Here is a 24,720-nt window from a genome sequence, read left to right as displayed (position 1 = left end):
GATCACATGAAAGTTTAGCATCAGAACTCACCAAATTGCGGAATAACTCACTGGTGGTTGCTCTGGCTCCAATTCAGGCAACCGTGGAAACCATCCAGGGTTCTGTGGCATCTCACACTACCACACTGGCCGAAGTTGAGGCCGGGGTGTCGGGCCACAGCGACTAACTCACTACGCTGGAAACAAGGCTTGAAGAGATGGCCACTGTTAACAAGTCGCTGCAGCGGAAGATTTGATTTCACGATCAAAATGCCAAAATATCCGCATGATTGGACTGCCAGAGGATTCTGAGACAGGATCTCCAACCCACTTCATGGCCGAGGTTTTGGGCAATGAGGGTTTTCACAATCTTCCTTAACTCAATAGAGCCCAACGCAACATTACACCTAAACCTCGCCCATGCAGCCAACCGCTTCCCATCATTTTTTTAAATGGAACCTTCATTTAACAAAAAGGTCAGTTGAAGAACAAATTCTTATTTAAAATGATGGCCTACCAAAAGGCCTCCTGCGGGGACGGGGGCCTGGGATTAAAATGTTTAAATAAATACAATATAAATATAGGACAAAAGACACATCACAATAGAGGCGCGTGAACAGAAAGCTAGCTACAGTTTGTTTTCCTCCTGTATTGAACACAGATCATCCCGTCTTCAATTTTATCGATTATTTACGTTAAAAAATACCTAAAGTTGTATTACAAAAGTAGTTTGAAATGTTTTGGCAAAGTTTACAGGTAACTTTTGAGATATTTTGTAGTCGCAAGTTGGAACTGGTGTTTTTCTGGATCAAACGCGCCAAATAAGTGGACATTTTGGATATATATAGACAGAATTAATCTAACAAAAGGACCATTTGTGATGTTTATGGGACATATTGGAGTGCCAACAAAAGAAACTCGTCAAAGGTAAGGCATGAATTATATTTTTATTTCTGCGTTTTGTGTCGCGCCTGCAGGGTTGAAATATGCTTCCCTCTCTTTGTCTACTATGGTACTATCCTCAGAAAATAGCATTGTTTGCTTTTGCCGAAAAGCCTTTTTGAAATCTGACATGTTGGCTGGATTCACAACAAGTGTAGCTTTAATTTGCTATCTTGCATGTGTGATTTCATGAAAGTTAGATTTTTATAGTAATTTATTTGAATTTGGCGCTCTGCATTGTCACTGGCTTTTGGCCAGGTGGGACGCGTCCCACATATCCCAGAGGTTAACATCAAGAGCAATGGTGACATCATTGGGGACCTTTAAGGTTGCAGTGACACATCTATTGCATAGCCGAGAGAATACTATCGACATCAACAAAGCCAGTCAGATGATTATTGAGAAGTTTTTCCAACACTTTTGATAAATGGGAAAAATAGAAATAGACCTATAACAGTTAGGATCAGCTTGATCTCCCCCTTAAATAAAGGACGCACCATGGCTGCCTTCCAAGCAATGGGAACCTCTCCAGAAAGGAGAGAGAAGTTAAAAAGGTTGGAGACCAGGTTGATGCCCCTATCATCGCCAAGCCTAAGGAAGAAAGGGTCTAAACCATCTGACCCAGATGTTTTTGGGGGTCAAGTTTAAGGAACTCCTTTACCACCTCAGACTCACTGACTGCCTGCAGGGAGAAACTTTGTAGTGGGCAGGGGGAAAAGAGGGAGAACCATCTGGGATAGGCCCATTAGAAGGGGTGGGAGATGAGGAAATGTTGGACGGGCAAGGAGGCATGGCTAAGTCAAATAGGAATCCTGAATTAAGGAAGTGGTGATTAAAGAGCACAGCCATGTGTTTCTTGTCAGTAACAACCACATCATCAACTTTAAGGGACATGGGCAGCTGTGAGGAGGGTTTTATTCTCTAGGTCTTTAATCCATTTTCTAGAACTTCTTGGGGTTAGACCCACAGAGAGAGAACTGCTCCTTTATGTAAACTAACTTTGGCCTTCCAGATAGCCTGAGTGCACTTATTTCTCATTTGCCTGAACGATTGCCAGTCAGCCTGAGTATGCGTGTGCAGAGCAATTAGTCAAATGCAAGTCTTGAGGTGGAGTAACTCTGCAAAATCAAGGTTGAACCAGGGGCTGAACCTGTTTTTAATTCTCATTTTCTTTATGGGGGTGTGTTTGTTAACAATACCACTGAAAATATCAAAAAAGAAGATCCAAGCTGAGGCCAGGTCATGAAGGAAGGCTTGCTCATTAAAGTTTTTTTAGCAAGCGTCTATGACAGGTCGTTTCACTGAGCAGCCATTACGAACACAGGCTGTAAAACAGTGATCAGTAAGGCCATTACAGAAAACACCAGACTTGATACCTATCAGGATTATTTGTGAGGATAACATCAAAGAGAGTATCCTTTTCTGGGTGTTTGGAGTCATACCTTGTGGGATTTGTAATAATCTGAGAAAGACTTGCTTTAATAGTTGGTCAGGCGGTTTAAGCATGTCCCAGTTTCGGTCACCAAGCAGGACAAATTCAGACTTAGTGTAAAGAGCCAGGAGAGAGCTTAGGGCAGGTAGGGTACAGGCCGGTGCTGATTGAGGACGATAGCACCCAGCAACAATCAACAAACAGCTATTTCAAAGTTTATGCTTAAAACCAGCAAATCAAATTGTTTGGGGACAGACTTGGTGGAGACAACCGAGCACTGAAGGTGATCCTTGTTAAAGATTGCCACGCCCCCACCTTTGGAAGATCTGTCTTGCCAAAAAAGGTTCAAACCAGAAAGGTTAACGTCAATATTCGAAACACTCTTTCTTAACCACGTCTCAGTAATGACCAACACATCTGGATTGGAGCTGTGAAACCACACTTTCAATTAATCCATTTTAGGTAATAAGCTTCTAGTTTTAACGTGCAGAAAACCCAGGCTTTTACAAGAGCAGAAGTCAATGAAACAGATATCAGAGCATAAGTCAGAATAGGGGGTAGCAACAGTAGATGAGCCAAGGTGTACATGCACATTTCCCGATATAATCAACAGTAATACAAATCAGGGCACGGCGGAGGACAGGGAGAGCTCTGCAGTGCTGATTTATGACATTGAATGTGCATCAGATGGCAACAAGATCATATTGTACAGCAATTTCATCAGGTAACATGAATACAAAGCCGGCGAGAGGTGGTTAGAATAGGATGGGAGGCCAAAAGTCTGTGTAACCAATAGAGTCAGAGTCCCGAGTGTGGGAACAAACAGTCTGTCCCACGGTTGGGTAAAGAAAGTTTGTAGTCAACAAAGTATGCAGGAGTCATGAGGCAAATAGCAAAATGCACAAGAAAGTGTGTGAGTGCTGGAGGAGAGCGAAAGCTCGGGAGAGAGGGGTGAGTGTGGTGGGGGTACCTGTACCAGACAGGGGGAGACAGAACAGGGCAGACAGTGAACAGATCACCAGGTGGAATCCAAGCAGCAGGCAACGGTAGTAGGTGTCACACCCACTTGGGAAAAACTTTTATTTCTGGAGGCAGATTTCTTGTAGAAAATGCCAGTGAATGCTCTTTGGACAGCAGGAGCGGGCTTCAGAGGATGCTTCAAAGACTCCGGCCACTTGTTGGGCCCAAAGGCCTCCACAACTTTTATCTCACACCTTAGTGCTAATTGAATTTGTATCTGGTCTGTCCTTGCAAGCCTGGGAGCCTTAACTTCAGTCCACATAAATAAAATATATAATTGTAATGGACTTTATTTTACATTTTTCTTCTTGGTTTTCAAAATAGCATCAGACCAAACACTACCCACTCAGTGACAGGTTGGATGGTGTCCTCAGATCTCTGCTGTTTGTTTGCTAGAGTACCCTCCGTATAGCTTGGAAAAAGAAAACCTTGAAAACAGTAATCTCTCCAGTTAATTTTGGTCAAAATTAGGTTGTAGGTTTTGATCTGAAGCGAAGGCCATGCTGTGGAAGGTAGCATCCTGCATATGTACCCGCAGAAAAAAATCCATAACTCCAAATCTATCCTTTTGTAAAAAACATGTTGAAAAATGTGAAAGCTCACATGCAGCTGTCTCTCTCCCTGAGGGGGGCTTGTCAGGTTGCAGATCCATCGATACAAAGGACCTCGTCCTTAAGTGGGCAAGGGAACATGGCGACATCACTTTCCAAGGCCACATGATCAAGTTCTACCAGGATTTCAGTTCTAGCCTGGCGAAGAAACGGGTCACATTCAACGATACCAAGTCCACTCTGTACAAGAAAGGAATCAGCTTTGGGCTGACTTATCCTGCCCATCACTGTGTCACCTTTAATGACAAAGTCATTTTTTCCCAAAACTCATGAAGAAGCTGAGTTCTTCTACCAACAGTGCATACATTGAATGCCTGGATTGGGATGATTTCTCACCTGCCTGTATTATGTGAGTAACGTTAGTTCTAGTGACACTAGGCTACATTCATCTATGGCCATCTATTGATCCATTTCTCGTGAAACAATTCTATGCTAAAGCTTGATGGGTGCAGCAGGTATGTTTGAAGCAGCACATAACTAGTTTGTGTTGTTGACAATGACATACTATGCTGTCTCTGCTCTTTGTAAACTTTCATTTGATCTTGTTTAGTTTCTTAAATCAAAGACAATCGCTGTTAAAAGCGATTAAAATCATTTTGATTTCTTTCTTTTTACTAAGGCTTGAACTTGCTGCTCCACTTATGGCTATCTATAGCCTACATTGCAGTTTGGCAGCCTTTAGTTCATTTCGGATACTAATGTTACCAATATTTGTATGTACCAATATTTGTATGTATGTATGTATGTATGTACAGTGCCTTGCGAAAGTATTCGGCCCCCTTGAACTTTGCTACCTTTTGACACATTTCAGGCTTCAAACATAAAGATATAAAACTGTATTTTTTTGTGAAGAATCAACAACAAGTGGGACACAATCATGAAGTGGAACGACATTTATTGGATATTTCAAACTTTTTTAACAAATCAAAAACTGAAAAATTGGGCGTGCAAAATTATTCAGCCCCCTTAAGTTAATACTTTGTAGCGCCACCTTTTGCTGCGATTCCAGCTGTAAGTCGCTTGGGGTATGTCTCTATCAGTTTTGCACATCGAGAGACTGACATTTTTTCCCATTCCTCCTTGCAAAACAGCTCGAGCTCAGTGAGGTTGGATGGAGAGCATTTGTGAACAGTAGTTTTCAGTTCTTTCCACAGATTCTCGATTGGATTAGATTCAGGTCTGGACTTTGACTTGGCCATTCTAACACCTGGATATGTTTATTTTTGAACCATTCCATTGTAGATTTTGCTTTATGTTTTGGATCATTGTCTTGTTGGAAGACAAATCTCCGTCCCAGTCTCAGGTCTTTTGCAGACTCCATCAGGTTTTCTTCCAGAATGGTCCTGTATTTGGCTCCATCCATCTTCCCATCAATTTTAACCATCTTCCCTGTCCCTGCTGAAGAAAAGCAGGCCCAAACCATGATGCTGCCACCATCATGTTTGACAGTGGGGATGGTGTGTTCAGGGTGATGAGCTGTGTTGCTTTTACGCCAAACATAACGTTTTGCATTGTTGCCAAAAAGTTCCATTTTGGTTTCATCTGACCAGAGCACCTTCTTCCACATGTTTGGTGTGTCTCCCAGGTGACTTGTGGCAAACTTTAAACAACACTTTTTATGGATATCTTTAAGAAATGGCTTTCTTCTTGCCACTCTTCCATAAAGGCCAGATTTGTGCAATATACGACTGATTGTTGTCCTATGGACAGAGTCTCGCAGTTCATCCAGAGTGATCATGGGCCTCTTGGCTGCATCTCTGATCAGTCTTCTCCTTGTATGAGCTGAAAGTTTAGAGGGACGGCCAGGTCTTGGTAGATTTGCAGTGGTCTGATACTCCTTCCATTTCAATATTATTGCTTGCACAGTGCTCCTTGGGATGTTTAAAGCTTGGGAAATCTTTTTGTATCCAAATCCGGCTTTAAACTTCTTCACAACAGTATCTCGGACCTGCCTGGTGTGTTCCTTGTTCTTCATGATGCTCTCTGCGCTTTTAACGGACCTCTGAGACTATCACAGTGCAGGTGCATTTATACGGAGACTTGATTACACACAGGTGGATTGTATTTATCATCATTAGTCATTTAGGTCAACATTGGATCATTCAGAGATCCTCACTGAACTTCTGGAGAGAGTTTGCTGCACTGAAAGTAAAGGGGCTGAATAATTTTGCACGCCCAATTTTTCAGTTTTTGATTTGTTAAAAAAGTTTGAAATATCAAATATCAATAAATGATTGTGTCCCACTTGTTGTTGATTCTTCACAAAAAAATACAGTTTTATATCTTTATGTTTGAAGCCTGAAATGTGGCAAAAGGTCGCAAAGTTCAAGGGGGCCGAATACTTTCGCAAGGCACTGTATATGTATATTTCATTGGGGGTCTGCTTGACATATACCCTTTTTTTGTGAATTTTTTTAATGGACATTCTATACTACTGTGGTTTACGTTGGCCTTAATTGGTGTTGTTGGTCACTGATGGTTCTCAGTTACATTCACTTTATTTTGGACTCAACAACAACTCTTCTCTTCCAATTTTAATCATTTAATTGTTGCACTAGCTGAAGAGTTGAGACCCATGGTTCGTTTGCTTAATTGTACATATCCAAAATGCTAGTTGTCCGTATACCATCATTTAATTGTTTCCCCCTAAGGACGTTTGTAACAATTTACCAATACAGGGGCTGACCCTTTTTCATAGTCTACTAGTTAATTTCAAATGTGTCTCATTACTCAGACCTGTGGCAACACCTAGTGAACTACATTCATATTATGGCCAGTGAAATGCCACAGATTGCTGTTAACATCTTTCAATAACTGACGCTTAAGGTTATACTCTTTGTTTAAAGTGTGACCGAAACCCAAATTGTGCACTTGCCAACTGCCATATTACATTTTTTAATTTCAAGGTTGTATGTAACTTCTTTCCTAGGTCGGTTTGACCTCACATCACATTTAGGGTAATCAACGAATGCTGAGTAAGAGAATTCCTGCTGCTCGTCTCGTTCATGATTTTTTTATTCATTTTACCTTTATTTAACTAGGCAAGTCAGTTAAAACCTCTTAAAGATCGGGTGCATTTTTTCAACTTTTTGTTAAAAACGGCCTGCTACTCATGCCAGGAATATAGTATATGCATATGATTAGTATGTGTGGATAGAAAACACTCTGAAGTTTCTAAAACTGGTTAAATCATGTCTGTGACTATAACAGAACGTGTGTAGCAGGAAAAACCCCAAGGAAAAACTGTTCAAAAAAATATATATCCCCCCTGCGAGGTCCCTGTATTGTCTATGGCAAGGTAAATAGATAGCGCCCAGTTTACAGTTCCTACAGCTTCCACACGATGTCGCCAGTGTTGGGAATTGGGTTGAAGTTAATCCTTGGTGAAATGAGAAATAGGCATTTCCTGTCAGAGGGTACACCGTGGGAAGTTATGAAAGAGAGAATATCGACCATGATTTCAAGACTTGCTGCTATTGAATACAGATCGCCCCGTGATCAATTATTAACGTTTACAAATACCTAAAGTTGGATTACAAAAGTAGTTTGAATTGTTTTGGCAAAGTTTATAGGCAACTTTTTTAATTTAAAAAAATGACATTGCGTTTTGGAAAGCTGTTTTTTTCTGGATCAGACGGGCTTCATAAATGGACATTTTGGGTATACATGGACGGAATTAATCGAAAAAAAGACCCAATTGTGATGTTTATGGGACATATTGGAGTGCCAACAAAGAAGCTCGTCAAAGGTAATGAATGTTTTATATTTTATTTCTGCGTTTTGTGTAGCGCCGGCTACGCTAATTATTTTGTTTACATCTCGTTCCGGTATTTCGGGGGGTGCATGCTATCAGATAATAGATTCTCATGCTTTCGCCGAAAAGCATTTAAAAAATCTGACATGTTGGCTAGATTCACAACGAGTGTAGCTTTAATTGAGTACCCTGCATGGTGCATGGTTTTAATGAAAGTTTGAGTTTTATCGAGTACTATTAGCACTTGGCGTTGCGCATTTCCATTTCCTGTTGGCTAGGTGAGACGCTGGCGTCTCAGTGGCTCTAAGAGGTTTAAGAACAAATTCTTATTTTCAATGACGGCCTAGGAACAGTGGGTTAACTGCCTGTTCAGGGGCAGAACGACAGATTTGTACCTTGTCAGCTCGGGGGTTTGAACTTGTAACCTTCCAACACTCTAACCACTAGGCTACCCTGCCACCCCATAGTGATGAGATTAGGATTCAAATGTTTTTCCTTTTCTTTAAATGGTTTTATACCATCACTTGTATTTTATTTTTGTGTATGTTGGGGGTAGTGGGGCAAAGATTATTGTGCTCTGCTTCTCTAGAGGATTTTTGTTCTTCTTCAGATTTGTTTTTTCATGCTGCTCCTCTCGCAATATATCTCTTTTAAGGATTCATGTCTCGTTCAACAACAAGTCAGGATAGTATTTTGGGGCTTCCAGTCAGACTGGTGACATGGAACATTTGCGGTTGTGGGGGGAAAGTTAAGTGCTTCTGAACAATTTCACATCTGAAGAGCCTGAATAATGATATCGCATTTCTTCAAGAAACGCACCTACATATTAACGACCATACTAGATTGCATAAAGCATGGGTTGGACAGGTTTTTAATTCTAATTTGAACGGCAAAGCCAGGGGAACAGCAATAGTAATTTTACCCTCAAAGATCATTTCAGATTCTGGAGGATGTTATACCATAGTTAGTGGCACCCTCTTCCAAACCCCTGTAGTACTTGCCAATGTTTACACCCCTAACTGGGATGACACTAGATTTATGACACCTCATTTAGCCTCTCTCCCTAATCTTGACACCCACGGCCTCATCTTCGGCAGTGACCTTAACTCTGTTACTGAACCAAGACTAGACCAGTCTAATCCCAGAACACTTACTCCTTCCGGGATGGCAAAAGCTCTTTCTACATTCATGAACCAAATGGGTTGTGTTGATCCATGGCGCTTCCTCCACCCGGTCACAAAAGACTTCTACTTTTCTCATGTTCATCAAGCCTACTCACGAATAGACTACTTTTTTTTTATAGTTAAAGCCCTTCTCTCCTCAATTAAAATTACAGAATATTCTGTTATAGTAATTTTGGACAATTCCCCAACATTCTGGATTTAGCTCTTACGCCAAAAGCAAAAAAACTGTTGAATTTGATTGAATTGAATTTAACAAGGCTCTATTGTCCAACAAAAAATGATGACTTTATTTCAACCAACATAGATGTATTCATTCAAACAAATAAAAATGACAACACCTCCCCCTCTCTTCTTTGGGAGACTTTCAAAACGGTATTATAGGGAAAGAATTTCTTACAATGCTCATTATTTCAAACAAAGAAAACTGAAACGTCAAGAACTGGTGGACTCAATCCTGGCAATAGACCGCCAATATTCACCTTCTCCATCCCCTGAATTATACACAGAGGCTGAAACTTCAAACTCAACTTAATCTGCTTTCCACTGATAAAGAGTTTCTGTTGCAATGAACAAAGGGGACGTACTACGAATATGGTGACAAGGCCAGCCGCCTTTTGGCATACTAACTTAAAACGCCAGTCAGCATCTCATCTCATGACTCTTCCCGTAATATTACAAGTGATCCCTCTAATATTACTTCAACTTGTGTCATTGTTCTAACCTCAACAAATCCGAACCCCCATCAGATAATACTGCTATGGACAACTTTTTAGAAATCTTGGATATTCCATCCATTAATATGAACATGAATTAAAGTTCTGGATAACCCTCTGCATCTAGATCTCTAGATAGGGGTGATCTTGCAACCTAAAGGTTGCAAGATCACATCCATGAGCTGACAAGGTAAAAATCTGTCGTTCTGCCCCTGAACAAGACAGTTAACCCACTGTTCCTAGGCCGTCATTGAAAATAAGAATTTGTTCTTAACTGACTTGCCTAATTAAATCAAGGAAAAATAAAAATGAGATTAAAGGTTCTAAAGTCGATTTTTATTTTTAAAAACTCATAAACTAGTCCCATTACTATTAGATATGTTCACCGACTCATTTTCACAAGGCTCTCTCCCCCCTGATGCAAACTTAAGTCTCCAACTCACATATACTCAAGAAAGATAAAGATCTAGCAGAATGTGGTGGATATCGGCCCATTTCACTTTTGAATGCTGATGTTAAACTATTAGTTAAGGTTATATCATGCCGGTTGGAGCCCTGCCTTCAGGATGTCATATCTGATGATCAAACAGGTTTTCCAATGTACGCCATTTTAACATTATACTCTCTCCTTCTGTCTCTCCAGACCCCGAAATTGTTGTTTCTCTTGATGCATAGAAGGCTTTCGACCAGATGGAGTAGGATTATTTATATAAGAGTTTGGGAAGATTTAGGTCCAATTTCATCTCATGAATGCATCTGCTCTATTCTGCTCCTATGGCTAGCGTACCCACCAACTCTCAACATTCAAAATACTTCCCCCTCTCCAGAGGGACTAGTCAAGGGTGTCCTATGTCCCCGCGCCTTTTTGCACTTAGAACCACTTTCCTTGACCTTAAAATTATCACCATCATTCACTGGAATCCACCGAGCTGGTGAAGAACAAAGTGTCGATGTATGCAGATGATCTACTATTATCACTAATCCTTCAAACTCTGTCAATAATATACTGCATATTTTAGACACATTTGGATCATTCTCAGGTTACAAATTGAACGTTCAGAGAAGTGAACGTTTTCCGATCATCCCCACTGCCAAGCAAATTCCCCATTGAGCCCTGCCTTTCCGTCTGTTTCCCTCTGGTTTTTCCTATTTAGGTGTGAATATAACAACATTTCTGGCTATCCTACATAAAAACTAACTTTGCAAATCTAGTCACGCGAGTTAAAGCGGCCTTCTAACGTTGGGATAGTCTGCCTCTCTCCTTAGCTGGCAGAATCTAATCTGCTAAACTTTCTTTTATTACCTAGGATTCTATACCTTTTTCAATGTCTTCTGATCTTTCAGCCAAAATAATTTTTTACCAAGTTGGATAAGCTCACTCATTTTATCTGCGCTGGCAAATCACCTAGGAGACATAAAGCAATACTTCAAAGAAGGAGACAAGATGGAGGATTGGCACTTCCAAATTCTGGTGTAATGCTCCAAGTACCAACTGGTGCTCATTAGAAGCACACTCCTGTCAATCATCCTCCCTTTCTGCTCTTACTTGTGCCCCACTGTCCTTGTGTCCTTCAAAGTATACTGGAAACCCCATTGTGCACTCTATGAAGATCTGGAGACAATTTTAGACTGTCTGCCCCTTCTCTTCCAAGCCCTGTTTGTAACAACCACCTATTTTTAACCTCCAAACTTGACCCGGCTTTTGTTTTGTGGTGAGAAAGAGGTTTGGTATGTTTCAAATATGTATTTTTAGCTAAATGTAATCTGTCTCATTCTAATCTTTCCACTATTTTCAAGCCCGTAACTTTGTTTGCTCTCATTTTCCCACCTTTCCTCAACTGCCTCCCAAGACGTTGCGAGAAGAGATTTTGTCCCTCTCGTGGATTCGGCAAGGTCTGATTTCGGGATTATATGACATTATGCTTTCCTCTGAACCCTCTCCAATAAACAAAATCAAGGCAGGTCAAGTTCACTACCCCAGTCTTACACAAGACTGGTGGGAGGAGGCCTTTCTTAGGGTTAACTCCACATCCTCATGTGCTCGGTTAAGTTTAAATTCAGTTCAAACTCTTGCACAGAATTCACTACACCAAAGAAAAACGTAGTAAATTCCTCCCAGACACAAATGAGACGTGATAGGTGTCCATTCACTCTGGCAAACCACACCCATATGTTTTATTCATGTTCTAAGCTGTCTGAGTATTTGTCCTCCTTTTTTAACACTCAAAAATTCTAGATATTGACCTACAGCCTTGTCCTTTTATAGCTATATTTGGAGTTCTATCTTGTAGCCTCATCTCACTAAAAGTAAAGCAGACGTTGTAGAGTTTGCTTCCCTCATAGCCCGCTGGCAGATCTTGCTTAATTGGAAATCCTCCAAACCTCCCACTGCATCATCCTGGTTGAAAGATTTTATATATTTTCTATACTTCAAAAAAAATGTAATAAAACAGAGGTTGTACTGATAACTTTTTATTGAGATGGCAGCCTTTAATTTCCTTTTTTGAAAAGTTGCTTTCTATTGATCCAGATTAACAATTTTGGCCAATAGGGTATATGAGAGGGTGCGGGAGGGAAGACATACTATGCTGTGATCTTTATTTATTTATTTTTGTGTATGTATATTTACATTATTATTATTTTCAATTGTATGTTTTAATTTATTTTAGCATGTATGCTGCTTTTGTTAAGGGGAGGGAGGTGTTTCAATAAGTATAAGGGGATAAAAGTATGCATCTGTTCAATTTGTATTTCTTGATATGTCCAATAAAAATACATAAATCAAATAGATTTGAATTTTGATTACAACGTGCGCATATACTGTAGTTGTTTTAACGGAATAGCCTGCGTCTTTTCAGCTCAGATTTACCCACTAGGCTATGGCATACGACGCAGCATAGGAATAACCTATAGACCTAGTGTTTTTTTTATCCATATTTCTTTATGTATTCATTCGGATTCACAGTGCAATTAAGATTGAGATTATCTGCATAATATGTTTATATGATATGCTTGTTATTAGAATGTATCCCTTCAGACTCCAATCTTGGCAGTTGCACTTCCTCCTTCAGCTGGGCCTCAAGTCAACTGGGCCCAGAGAGGGGAGAAGTCAGGCTTGTCTTTTACATGTCTCTGGCGCTATGCAGAATATCAGAAAGATAAGTGGACAGGAGGGAACATTGTCTTCATATGTGAATGGGTCTTTACCTATTGTAAACCACATGAAGGGGTGGCGTGATTAATGTCTGTGCGTCAGTCACTCCCTTCTTTGGCCTTGGGGGAGATAAGATATGAGAAAAAAATGTGTGGGGTCGTGTCTGGAACCATTGTATGTCATCTCTGATGTTGCACCTATCCTGGGGTAGTGTATGACCTAGAGGCTCACTCCCCTCAGTGAGGTTGTCCAGTCATGTGGTCAAGAAGGGGTTTTACTTGAGATGGGAGTATCTGGAGTTGACAATTGATTTATGCCATAGAATTAATTGGTGTTTCTGTGCTATGAAGTACCAGGAACGAGATCGGAGCCTCGTCTTAGGGGTCAGACTAAACTATAAGAACAGTCTTCATAGCAAATGCTATCTGGCTGTGGGATACTCCTTTCTCATATATCAAGTTTCACCTTGTGACCCATTCTATACATCTGTTGTTTGTCATAAAGAATAAAAGGACGTATCTTTTTTATAAAATATATTTGTATTCTTTGTATGTCAGAGCTACTCGCCACAACACTTGGAAGTGTTGAGCCAACCAGCCTCATCATTATAGAAGCAATTGCTCTATGCTTTCCTTATTAATACGTTTTGAATAAAAGTGATATCCTGATTGGTGATTGACCTTGTCTCTTCTCATTATTGATTAGAATTTCCACCACAGGACCAAACAGAGGTCCCGTACCGAATGGTTCAGGACAAATACATGTACTGTTACAGCCCTAGTAGACACTGTCCTTCGCTCCTGCCTACCCTCACCGTCATTAACAGAACTGCGGGAAAACAATGCCCGACAGGCAGGGGCGAAGGACACTGTCTAGTACCGGTTGCCCCCGCTAGCACAGTAGGCAGGGGGCTGGGGCGCCATCATGTGCTAGCTAACTAACTAGTTAGTGACACCTTGTGCTAGCACACAGTGTCACCCCCGCCTCCCGCGTACTGGAGAAAACCGTGCCCGACAGGCAATGCCGAAGGACACTTGACTGGTCGTTCCCAACACCCGCTTGCGCAGCAGGTGTGAGGCTGACACTGTGTAGTAGTTATCGACACCGTATGCTTGCTAGTTAGCTAAATCACGATGTAGGTCCTGCCTGCTGTGTACCAGTCCTCATTAGGACTAGCTGTCCTGCTCTTGTAGTCGTTAACAGAACAGAGGGAAAACAGTGCCCGACAGGCGGGGTGAAGGACATGGTCTACCGGAGCACGGCTAGCTAGCTCTCATTGTCGCCCCGTCCCTTCTTCTGTGGGGTTTATTGGCAGCTGGTATCCAACGCTATTGTGCACTTGTGCCACCTACTGTACTGGAGCCAAGCTCCCCAGCCAGTCCTAACTTGAAAATGGACCAATAGAAGTATAAAGATGGGTTCCTGCAGATGCAGTTATGCCCCGAATTGGGGGCCGCGAATTGCACCTTTCACAGTCAAACTCGTCGTCAACATCTCAAAAGCGCAGATATGGAGCAAGAAATTGTACATTATTAGTCCACCGGATCCATTATTTATTTTCTCTGGAAACGGAGGTCCACAACATAAGGACCGAGGTAAAGTTGGTTTTATATTCACACATTTGGACATTCAACAGACATTCGGCAAAAGCCATTTGCAAATGTAAAAATCAATAACTAATTCACCGTTTATCACAGAAACATCAAACTAGGTATGATTTATTCTATAAATGTCGAGTATACTTTTACAACGTTTGCTTTGAGTAGAAATGCCGGTCTTAATTTGATAGAAATACATAAAATCTCAAATATTGCATTTAATAATGATGTGATTGTAGCAGAAAAAGGGAAACTATGCATTTATTTGCAATAACTTTAAAGAAATGTTAATTTCAAGTGCAATTTGTTCTATATGAAGTTGTACAATGTTTACAATCCTAAATTGTATGCCAAATCGGGTCAGAACATTCAACAACCTTTGACTCCACTTCGTCCTCTAACCCGGAAGCTTATAATAAATCCCACTATGCCCTCTGACGAACCATCAAACAGGCAAAGCGTCAATACAGGACTAAGATCGAATCGTACAACACCAGTTCCGGATGTTACAGGGCTTTTGCAAACTATTACAGACTACAAAGGGAAACACACAAGAGCTGCCCAGTGACACAAGCCTACCAGACGAGCTAAATAACTTCTATGCTCGCTTTGAGGCAAGTAACACTGAAACATGCATGAGAGCATCAACTGTTCTGGATGACTGTGTGATCACGCTCTCCGCAACCGATGTGAGTAAGATCATTAAAACAGGTCAACATTCACAAGGCCGCTGGGCCAGACGGATTACCAGGACGTGTACTCTGAGCATGCGCTGACCAACTGGCAAGTGTCTTCACTGACATTTTCAACCTCTCCATGTCTGAGTCTGTAATACCAACATGTTTCAAGCAGACCACCATAGTCCCTGTGCCCAAGATCACGACGGTAACCTGCCTAAATGACTACCGACCCATAGCACTCACATCTGTGGTCATGAAATGCTTTGAAAGGCTGGTCATGGCTCACAAACACCATTATCCCAGAAACCCTAGACCAGAGGTTGACCGATTAATCGGAATGGACAATTAATTAGGGCCAAATTCATAACAGTCGGAAAGCTAGTTATTTAGCTAGGCAAGTCAGTTAAGAACACATTCTTATTTTCAATGATGGCCTAGGAACAGTGGGTTAACTGCCTTGTTCAGGGGCAGAACGACAGATGTTTACCTTGTCAGCTCTGGGATTCAATCTTGCAACCTTACAGTTAACAAGTCCAACGCTCTAACCACCTTTCATTGCAGGCTGCCTACCACCACCTTTCATCTACTGAGCGGTGGTAGGCAGCCTTTCATTGCACTCCACGAGGAGCCTGCCTGTTACGCAAATGCAGTAAGAAGCAAAGGTAAGTTGCTAGCTAGCATTAAACGTATCTTACGATCGATGCAACACAGGGGGATGATTTAACAAAATCTAATTTGCGAAAAAAGCACAATCTTTGCACGACTGTACCTAACCATAAACACCAATGCCTTTCTTAAAATCAATACACAAAGGTATATATTTTTAAACCTGCATATTTAGCTAAAAGAAATCCAGGTTAGCAGGCAATATTAACCAGGTGAAATTGTGTCACTTCTCTTGCATTCATTGCACGGAGAGTCAGGGTATATGCAACAGTTTGGGCTGCCTAATTTGCCTGAATTTTTACATAATTATGACATAACATTGAAGGTTGTACAATGTAACAGGACTCTTTAGACTTAGGGATGCCACCCGTTAGATAAAATACAGAACGGTTCCGTATCTCACTGAAATAATAAATGTTTGGTTTTCGAAATGATAGTTTCCGGATTCTACCATATTAATGACCAAAGGCTCGTATTTCTGTGTGTTATTATGTTATATTTGATAGAGCAGTCTGACTGATCGGTGGTAGGCAGCAGCAGGCTCGTAATCATTCATTCAAACAGCACTTTCGTGCGTTTTGCCAGCAGCTCTTCCCTGTGCTTCAAGCATTGCGCTGTTTATGACTTCAAGCCTATCAACTCCCGAGATTAGGCTGGTGTAACCAATGTGAAATGGCTAGCTAGTTAGCGGGGTGCGCGCTAATAGCGTTTCAATCATCACTCGCTCTGAGACCTGAAGTAGTTGTTACCCATGCAGAGCAAGGGGAACGATGCTTCGAGGGTGGCTGTTGTCGATGTGTTCCTGGTTCGAGCCCAGGTAGGGGTAAGGAGAGGGACGGAAGCTACACTGGCATTACTAAAGTGCCTATAAGAACATCCAATAGTAAAAGGTATATGAAATACAAAAGGTAGAGAGAAATAGGCCTATAAATACTATATTAACTACAACCTAAAACCTCTTACCTTGGAATATTGAAGTCTCATGTTAAAAGGAACCACCAACTTTCATATGTTCTCATGTTCTGAGCAAGGAACTTAAACGTTAGCTTTTTTACATGGCACATATTGCACTTTTACTTTCTTCTCCAACACTTAGTTTTTGCATTATTTAAACCAAATTGAACATGTTTAATTATTTATTTGAGGCTAAATAGATTTTTATTTATGTATTATATTAAGTTAAAATAAGTGTTAATTCAGTATTGTTATAATTGTCATTATTACAAATACATTTTTTTTTAAAGTAAAGTCGGCCGATTAATCGGTATCGGCTTTTTTTTGGTACACCAATAATCGGTATCGGCGGTGAAAAATTATAATCGGTCGACCTCTACCCTAGACCCACTCCAATTTGCATACCACACTGCCCTTTCCCACCTGGACAAAAGGAACACCTATGTGAGAATGCTATTCATTGACTACAGCTCAGCGTTCAACACCATAGTGCCCTCAAAGCTCATCACTAAGCTAAGGACCCTGTTACTAAACAGCTCCCTCTGCAACTGGATCCTAGACTTCCTGATGGGCCACCCCCAGGTGTTAAAGGAGATGGAGATGATTGTGGACTACAGGAAAAAGGAGGACGAGCACGACCCCATTCTCATCAACGGGGCTGTAGTGGAGCAGGTTGAGAGCTTGAAGTTCCATGGCATCCACATCAACAAACTAACATGGTCCAAGCACACCAAGACAGTCATAAAGAGGGCATGACAAAATCTATTCCCCCTCAGGAGACTGAAAAGATTTGGCATGGGTCCTCAGATTCTCTAAATATTTTACAGCTGCACCATCAAGAGCATCCTGACAGGTTGCGTCAATGCCTGGTATGGCAACTGCTCGGCCTCCGACCGCAAGGCACTAGAGGGTAGTGCGTACGGCCCAGTACATCACAGGGGCCAAGCTTCCTGCAATCCAGGACCAATATACCAGGTGGTGTCAGAGGAAAGCCCTAAAAATTGTCAAAGACTCCAGCCATCCTAGTCATAGACTGTTCTCTCTGCTACAGCAAGGCAAGCGGTACAGGAGCACCAAGTCTAGGTCCAAGAGGCTTCTAAACAGCTTCTACCCCCAAGCCATAAGACTCATGGACAGCTAATCAAATGGCTACCCAGACTATTTGCAACCTGCTGCTCTTTAATTATGTTCTTCTTATCTCTTACTTTTTTCTTAATTTAGATTTTTTTTTGTATTTTCTTAAAACTGCATCGTTGGTTAAGGGCTTATAAGTAAACATTTCACTGTTGTATTCAGTGCATGTGACAAATCAAATTTGATTTGAAATCGATGTTTGCTTTTTTTTGTGCAACAGTTCCACATTCTAAAGTAGTTTCAAGGCACAACAGTCATTTACTTATAAGTATCTAATTTAACAGCAAAGAGAACCCTTCCAATAATTTTCTATTTTGGCTATGTTGAAGTCCTTCTTTGTCATCCCCATACAAGCAAATGGTACCATCTCCTGAGGTAATAAATTAAACTGTTCAACGCTTACAGCCAAATGTTTAATACCCCGGGAATTCCCAGAACACATTCTGGAAGGTCTATAGATAGTGGTCACTTTATTAGGTACAACCCCCTTTGCATCTGGAACAGCGTGAATTCAAAACTGTTGATGAAACTAGGAAAAGGAGATAGACTGTTCAAGTTTTTAAGTCCAGTTGGAGTTTATTAGTCAGTACAAGTTTTGGAACTTTTGAGTTACAAAAGACCATCACAGACGGTGTTGTCATTTTACACATTCTAAAGTTCAAACAAACAGTAAAAAAATACCTGAATACTTCTCTGCATGCTTCAGTGTCTAGCAAGCCAAGACCATGGGACTTGGTGTATGTAGAAGCAATTTATTTTTGTGAATAGGGTGGTGAACCTAATAAAGTGGCAACTGAGTGTAGATATCACAAACAACTCCTTTTGAGCAGTGTCTGTTATACGATGATCAATGGGTAGAATGGTAAATCTGATCCCCAAGGTCCTCATAAGCTCACTTGGATATATAGAGTTGGAGGTAAATAAATAAAATATGAAACTAGGACATTAAAACACTGGCAGAATTCTTTCATCCACATAAAATATGTATTTTAAAGTATAAATACTCTTCTAAGACCACAGTTTTTCAGGACATTTTAAAAAGGTTTGCAAATAGTTCTTTCTGCAAGGAATGCGAATTGAAAGGGATATGGTAATACCTACAGTTGACATCGGAAGTTTACATACACTTAGGTTGGAGTCATTAAAACTTGTTTTTCAACCACTACACAAATTTCTTGTTAAGAAACTATAGTTCTGGCAAGTTGGTTACGACATCTACTTTGAGCATGACACAAGTCATTTTTCCAACAATTGTTTACAGACAAATTATTTAACTGTATCACAATTCCAGTGGGTCAGACGTTTACATACACGAAGTTGACTGTGCCTTTAAACAGCGTGGAAAGTGGTGTCATGGCTATAGAAGCTTCTGATAGGCTAACTGACATAATTTGAGTCAATTGGAGGTGTACTTGTGGATGTATTTCCAGGCCTACCTTCAAACTCAGTTCCTCTTTGCTTGACACCATGGGTAAATCAAAAGAAATCAGCCAAGACCTCAGAAAATAAATTGTAAACCTCCACAAGTCTCCACATCATCCTTGGGCGCAATTTCCAAACGCCTGAAGGTATCACGTTCATCTGTACAAACAATAGTACGCAAGTATAAACACCATGGGACCACGCAGCCATCATACCGCTCAGGAAAGAGACGTGTTCTGTCTCCTAGAGATGAACGTACTTTGGTGCGAAAAGTGCAAAACAATCCCAGAACAGCAGCAAAGGACCTTGTGAAGATGCTGGAGGAAACAGGTACAAAATGTATCTATATCCACAGTAAAACCAGTCCTATAATCGACATAACCTGAAAGGCCGCTCAGCAAGGAAGAAGCCACTGCTCCAAAAACCACCATAAAAAAGCCAGACTACGGTTTGCAACTGCACATGGGGACAAAGATCTGACTTTTTGGAGAAATGTCCTCTGGTCTGATGAAACAAAAATAGAACCGTTTGCCCATAATGACCATCGTTATGGTTGTAGGAAAAAGGGGGAGGCCTGCAAGCCGAAGAACACTATCCCAAACGTGAAGCACAGGGGTGGCAGCATCATGTTGTGGGCGTGCTTTGCTGCAGGAGGGACTGGTGCACTTCACAATATAGATGGCTTCATGGGGGAGGAAAATGATGTGGCTATATTGAAGCAACATGCCAAGACATTAATCAGGAAGTTAAAACTTGGTCGCAAATGGGTCTTCCAAATGGACAATGAGCCCAAGCATACTTACCAAGTTGTGGCAAAATGGCTTATGGACAACAAAGTCAAGGTATTGAAGTGGCCATCAAAAAGCCCTGACCTCAATCCCATAGAAAATGTGTGGGCTGAACTGAAAAAGCATGTGCAAGCAAGGAGGCCTACAAACCTGACTCAGTTACACCAGCTCTGTCAGGAGGAATGGGCCAAAATTCACCCAATTTATGTGGGAAGCTTGTGGAAGACTACCCGAAAGACTTGACCCAAGTTAAACAATTTAAAGGCAATGCTACCAAATACTAATTGAGTGTATGTAAACTTCTGACCCACTGGGAATGTGATGAAAGAAATAAAAGCTGAAATACATAAATCATTCTCTCTACTATTACTCTGACATTTTACATTCTTAAAATGAAGTGGTAATCCTAACTGACCTAAAACAGGGAATTCTAAATGGGATTAAATGTCAGGAATTGTGAAAAACTTAGTTTAAATGTATTTGGTTAAGGTGTATGTAAACCTCCGACTTCAACTGAATGTAGGTGATGTAGTTTCTCCACTGGTATAATGTGTGGTAGTTGCACACCTCCCTGCTGAATTATGTAGAGGTGATTTGGGTCAGTTGATATTTTTTTTCATGTTTTGTGAAAAATAATTTTCACGTAGGCTTTGTGCTAGCAGTTTGAGAAAGTGAGCAAATAGCATAGGGACAGACTGGTTGAAGTCCTCATTTTTAAATGGTTAGGGCCAGTAGATTACAGAGGGGTTCACATACAGTTCAGAAGCAGTCATAATGTATACGTTTAGCCCAAAAACAAAGCATGTACTGTCCACTTCTTAAATTAGTGCTTTTTTTGTTATCCACCCTTTGGTATCTTGCAATACCATGCTAATTTATATATATTACACACACACACACACACACACACACACACACACACACACACACACACACACACACACACACACACACACACACACTACTATTCTAAAGTTTGGGGTCACTTAGAAACATCCTTGTTTTTAAAAGAAAAGCAATTTTTTGGTCCATTCAAATGTATCAAAAATACAGCTAGCTAACATTGGTTAATGTTGTAAATGACTACTGTAGCTGGAAACTTAAGTTTTTTATGGAATATCCACATAGGCGTACAGAGGCCCATTATCAGCAACCATCACTCCTGTGTTCCAATGGCATGTTGTGGTAGCTAATCCAAGTTTAGAAAGCCCTTTTGCAATTATGTTAGCACAGCTGAAAACTGTTGTTCTGATAAAAGAAGCAATAAAACCGGCCTTCTTTAGACTAGTTGAATATCTTGAGCATCAGCATTTGTGGGTTTGATTACAGGCTCAAGGTGGCCAGAAACAAATAACTTTCTTCAGAAACTCGTCAGTCTGTTCTTGTTCTGAGAAATTATGACTATTCCATGTGAGAAATTGCGAAGAAACTGAAGACCTCGTACAACGCGGTGTACTACATCCTTCACAGAACAGCTCTGTGGCTCTAACCAGAATAGAAGGAGGAGTGGAAGGTCGCCTCTTCACTGTTGACGTTGAGACTGGTGTTTTGCGGGTACTATTTAATGAAGCTGCCAGTTGAGGTCTTGTGAGGCGTCTGTTTCTCAAACTAGACACTCTAATGTACTTGTCCTCATTCTGGTCAGCGCCAGTTTGCGCTGGTCTGTGAAGGATGTAGTACACAGCGTTGTACCTATATCTTCAGTTTCTTGGCAATTTCATTTCTCAGAACAAGAATAGACTGACGAGTTTCAGAAGAAAGTCCTTTGTTTCTGGCCAGTTTGAGCCTGTAATCGAACCAACGAATGCTGATGCTCCAGATACTCAACTAATTTAAAGGACAGTTTTATTGCTTCTTTAAATCAGAACAACAGTTTTCAGCTGTGCTAACATAATTGCAAACAGGTTTTCTAATGATCAATTAGACTTTTAAGGGCCTCCCGGGTGGCACAGTGGTTAAGGGCGCTGTACTGCAGCGCCAGCTGTGCCATCAGAGTCCCTGGGTTCGCGCCCAGGCTCTGTCGTAACCGGCTGCGACCGGGAGGTCCGTGGGGCGACGCACAATTGGCCTAGCGTCATCCGGGTTAGGGAGGGCTTAGTCGGTAGGGATGTCCTTGTCTCATCGCGCACCAGCGACTCCTGTGGCGGGCCGGGCGCAGTGCGCGCTAACCAAGGTTGCCAGGTGCATGGTGTACCCTCCGACACATTGGTGCAGCTGGCTTCCGGGTTGGATGCGCGCTGTGTTAAGAAGCAGTACGGCTGGTTGGGTTGTGTATCGGAGGACGCATGACTTTCAACCTTCGTCTCTCCCGAGCCCGTACGGGAGTTGTAGCGATGCGACAAGATAGTAGCTACTACAACAATTGGATACCACGAAATTGGGGAGAAAAAGGGGTAAAATTCACAACAAAAATAAATAAATAAATTAGCCTTTTAAAACAATAAACTTGAATTAGCTACCACAACGTGCCATTGGAACACAGGAGTGATGGTTGCTGAAAAATGGGCCTCTGTACGCCTACGTAGACATACCATTAAAAATCTGCCGTTTCCAGCTACAATAGTCATTTACAACATTAACAATGTCTACACTGTATTTCCAAACAATTTGATGTTATTTTAATGGACACAAAAAATGCCTTTCTTTCAAAAACAAGGACATTTCTAAGTGAGCCCAAACTTTTGAAAGGTAGTGTGTTATGGTTCACTCTTAGTTTTCCTTATCTCCACTGTGGAAAGTCCATCTTGGTCCTCTTGATCCATCCACCTGTCTCCTTTGTTTGTCAGGCCTGACCCCTTCATCCCGTAGTTTTTTCCTGTAATCTAATTTAATATGACTGAAGATGCAGAATTTTATGCCAGCCCCCTTCTAAAAAGGGTATAACAGACTCGTTAGAACTTTTGACCACACGCCTTCCATCAAATCAAACTGGAATTTTTACTCAAAACAAAAGTTGTAAAAGTATGCTAGACATTTATAGAATAAACCATATCTAGTTTTATGTTTCTGTGACAATCAATGAATTAGTTATTACTTTTAAATGGTTTTGATGAATGTCTGATGAATTTCCGAATGTGTGAATAGAAAACCAACTTTACCTCGTCGCAAATCATACGAATAGCTACCGAATAGATACCATGTTGGGCAATGCTAGCTAGCTGGCTGGCTAAAGACGAGACTCATTGTAAATACGCAATGCGCTATCTTTCCATATCGAAATACATGCATATAAGACTAATTGTATGCTAACTGACCAGTTATTTAGATAACTAGTAATATTTTGGTTATTGCACAAGTTTGAGCTTACAAAGAAATGTAATACTTCTAAAACATGACCAGCCTGCTGTAGCATCAGTGGACTTGTTCACACAGGCTAACGTTAGTTACAGCTACCTAGCTAATGAATAGTCATTGATTTTTTTTTTTTAAGTGACATCTTTGGCAGTGACGTTCAATCACAAATGACAGATTCAGGCAGTGAGCTAACGTCTTACAGCCAGCTAGATAACGTATGCAAAGTTAACGTTATTTCAACGACTATATACACATTCTGTATAGAACACGTATAAAACCAAGGCTACAAATTGAATCGCAATAGTACAAAAAAATAGCTAGCTAGAAAGCTAATATTTAGCAGCTAGCTAACATTGACCAGTTAGCAACATTACTAGCTAGCTAAGCCAAAACACCACGAACGTTTGAAAACCAATACAAGCAGTTAGCTAGCATGACATGGGTAGGTAGATAACGTTCATTCTTATAGTACCATTAGACCGCTCACGTTAGTTCACTCCTGTTCTGGCCTAGCCAAAAAGGCCCAGTAGCGGTAGCTAGCTAGCCACTAGGCTAACACAAACATGCTAGCTTGTTAAATCGAAATGAATGGAACGAAGTTAGGGAGATTTACATAGATATTTTGCAGTCGGGTCAGCGGCCTGTCGAAACTCGTGTCCTGGAAAAAGCGATTAGCGAAGTCCCGGGGGTGCCCGCTTGGATGATCCACATGTTCAAACTGTTAGTTTTTGACTACAAATATATTTTACAATAAAAGTGCTGTGCAAGGGCTTCCAAAATTCCGATAGTTACCCCTTCCAAAATATTTAGACCAGCCAGTGATTGTGCCCGGGGACGCTCTAGCACCTCAGCTGGACAACATGACGGTTTGCAACTGTAAAACAAAAAAAGTCTAATTGACTCCAGATGTTGACTACTAGCACATTGCTTTAGGATAACACAAAACCGCCTCTCCTAGATTTGCAGATAGCAAAGTCTAGATATATGTGGTCTGGCAACAACAGTGCTCAGGGGTGGATTGGCCTAGCAATTCTGGCAAATGCCAGATGGGCTGGACCTTTTTTGTTGACGCATACAAAATATTTTTATATTTAATTTTTCTTTATTTAACTAGGCAAGTTAGTTAAGAACAAATTCTTATTTACAATGACGGCCTACCCCGGCCAAACCCTAGCAACGCTGGGCCAATTGTGCGCTGCCCTATGGGACTACCAATGGTGGACAGTTATGATTAGAGGTCGACTGATTAATCGGAATGGCCGATTAATTAGGGCCGATTTCAAGTTTTCATAACAATCGGAAATCGGTATTTTTGGTCGCTGATTTCCGATTAAAAATTATTATTTCTTAAATTGTATACCTTTTATTTAACTAGGCAAGTCAGTTAAGAACACA

At 41.0% G+C, this 24,720-nt stretch overlaps 1 protein-coding gene across 3 annotated transcripts in view; it reads right to left on the bottom strand.

The window, feature by feature from the left end:
• Positions 1-24,373, bottom strand: part of tlcd3bb (TLC domain containing 3Bb) — a 48,790-nt gene extending 24,417 nt beyond the window's left edge. Inside the window, exon 1 of one of the 3 annotated variants that reach the window (XM_020453932.2) lies at positions 23,939-24,373. The gene's annotated coding sequence lies outside the window, so the exon portion shown is untranslated. Of the gene's footprint in view, positions 1-23,797; positions 23,913-23,938 lie in introns of those variants that run through there. The other 2 variants (XM_020453933.2, XM_020453934.2) reach the window with 2 other exon arrangements.
• Between the last annotated feature and the right edge of the window lie 347 nt (positions 24,374-24,720).

This window comes from Oncorhynchus kisutch, linkage group LG20 (genome assembly GCF_002021735.2).
Source record: "Oncorhynchus kisutch isolate 150728-3 linkage group LG20, Okis_V2, whole genome shotgun sequence".
Taxonomy (NCBI): domain Eukaryota; kingdom Metazoa; phylum Chordata; class Actinopteri; order Salmoniformes; family Salmonidae; genus Oncorhynchus; species Oncorhynchus kisutch.
The sequence above is the reverse complement of the archived record's forward strand: the minus strand, read 5'-3'. Positions and strand labels throughout refer to the sequence as shown.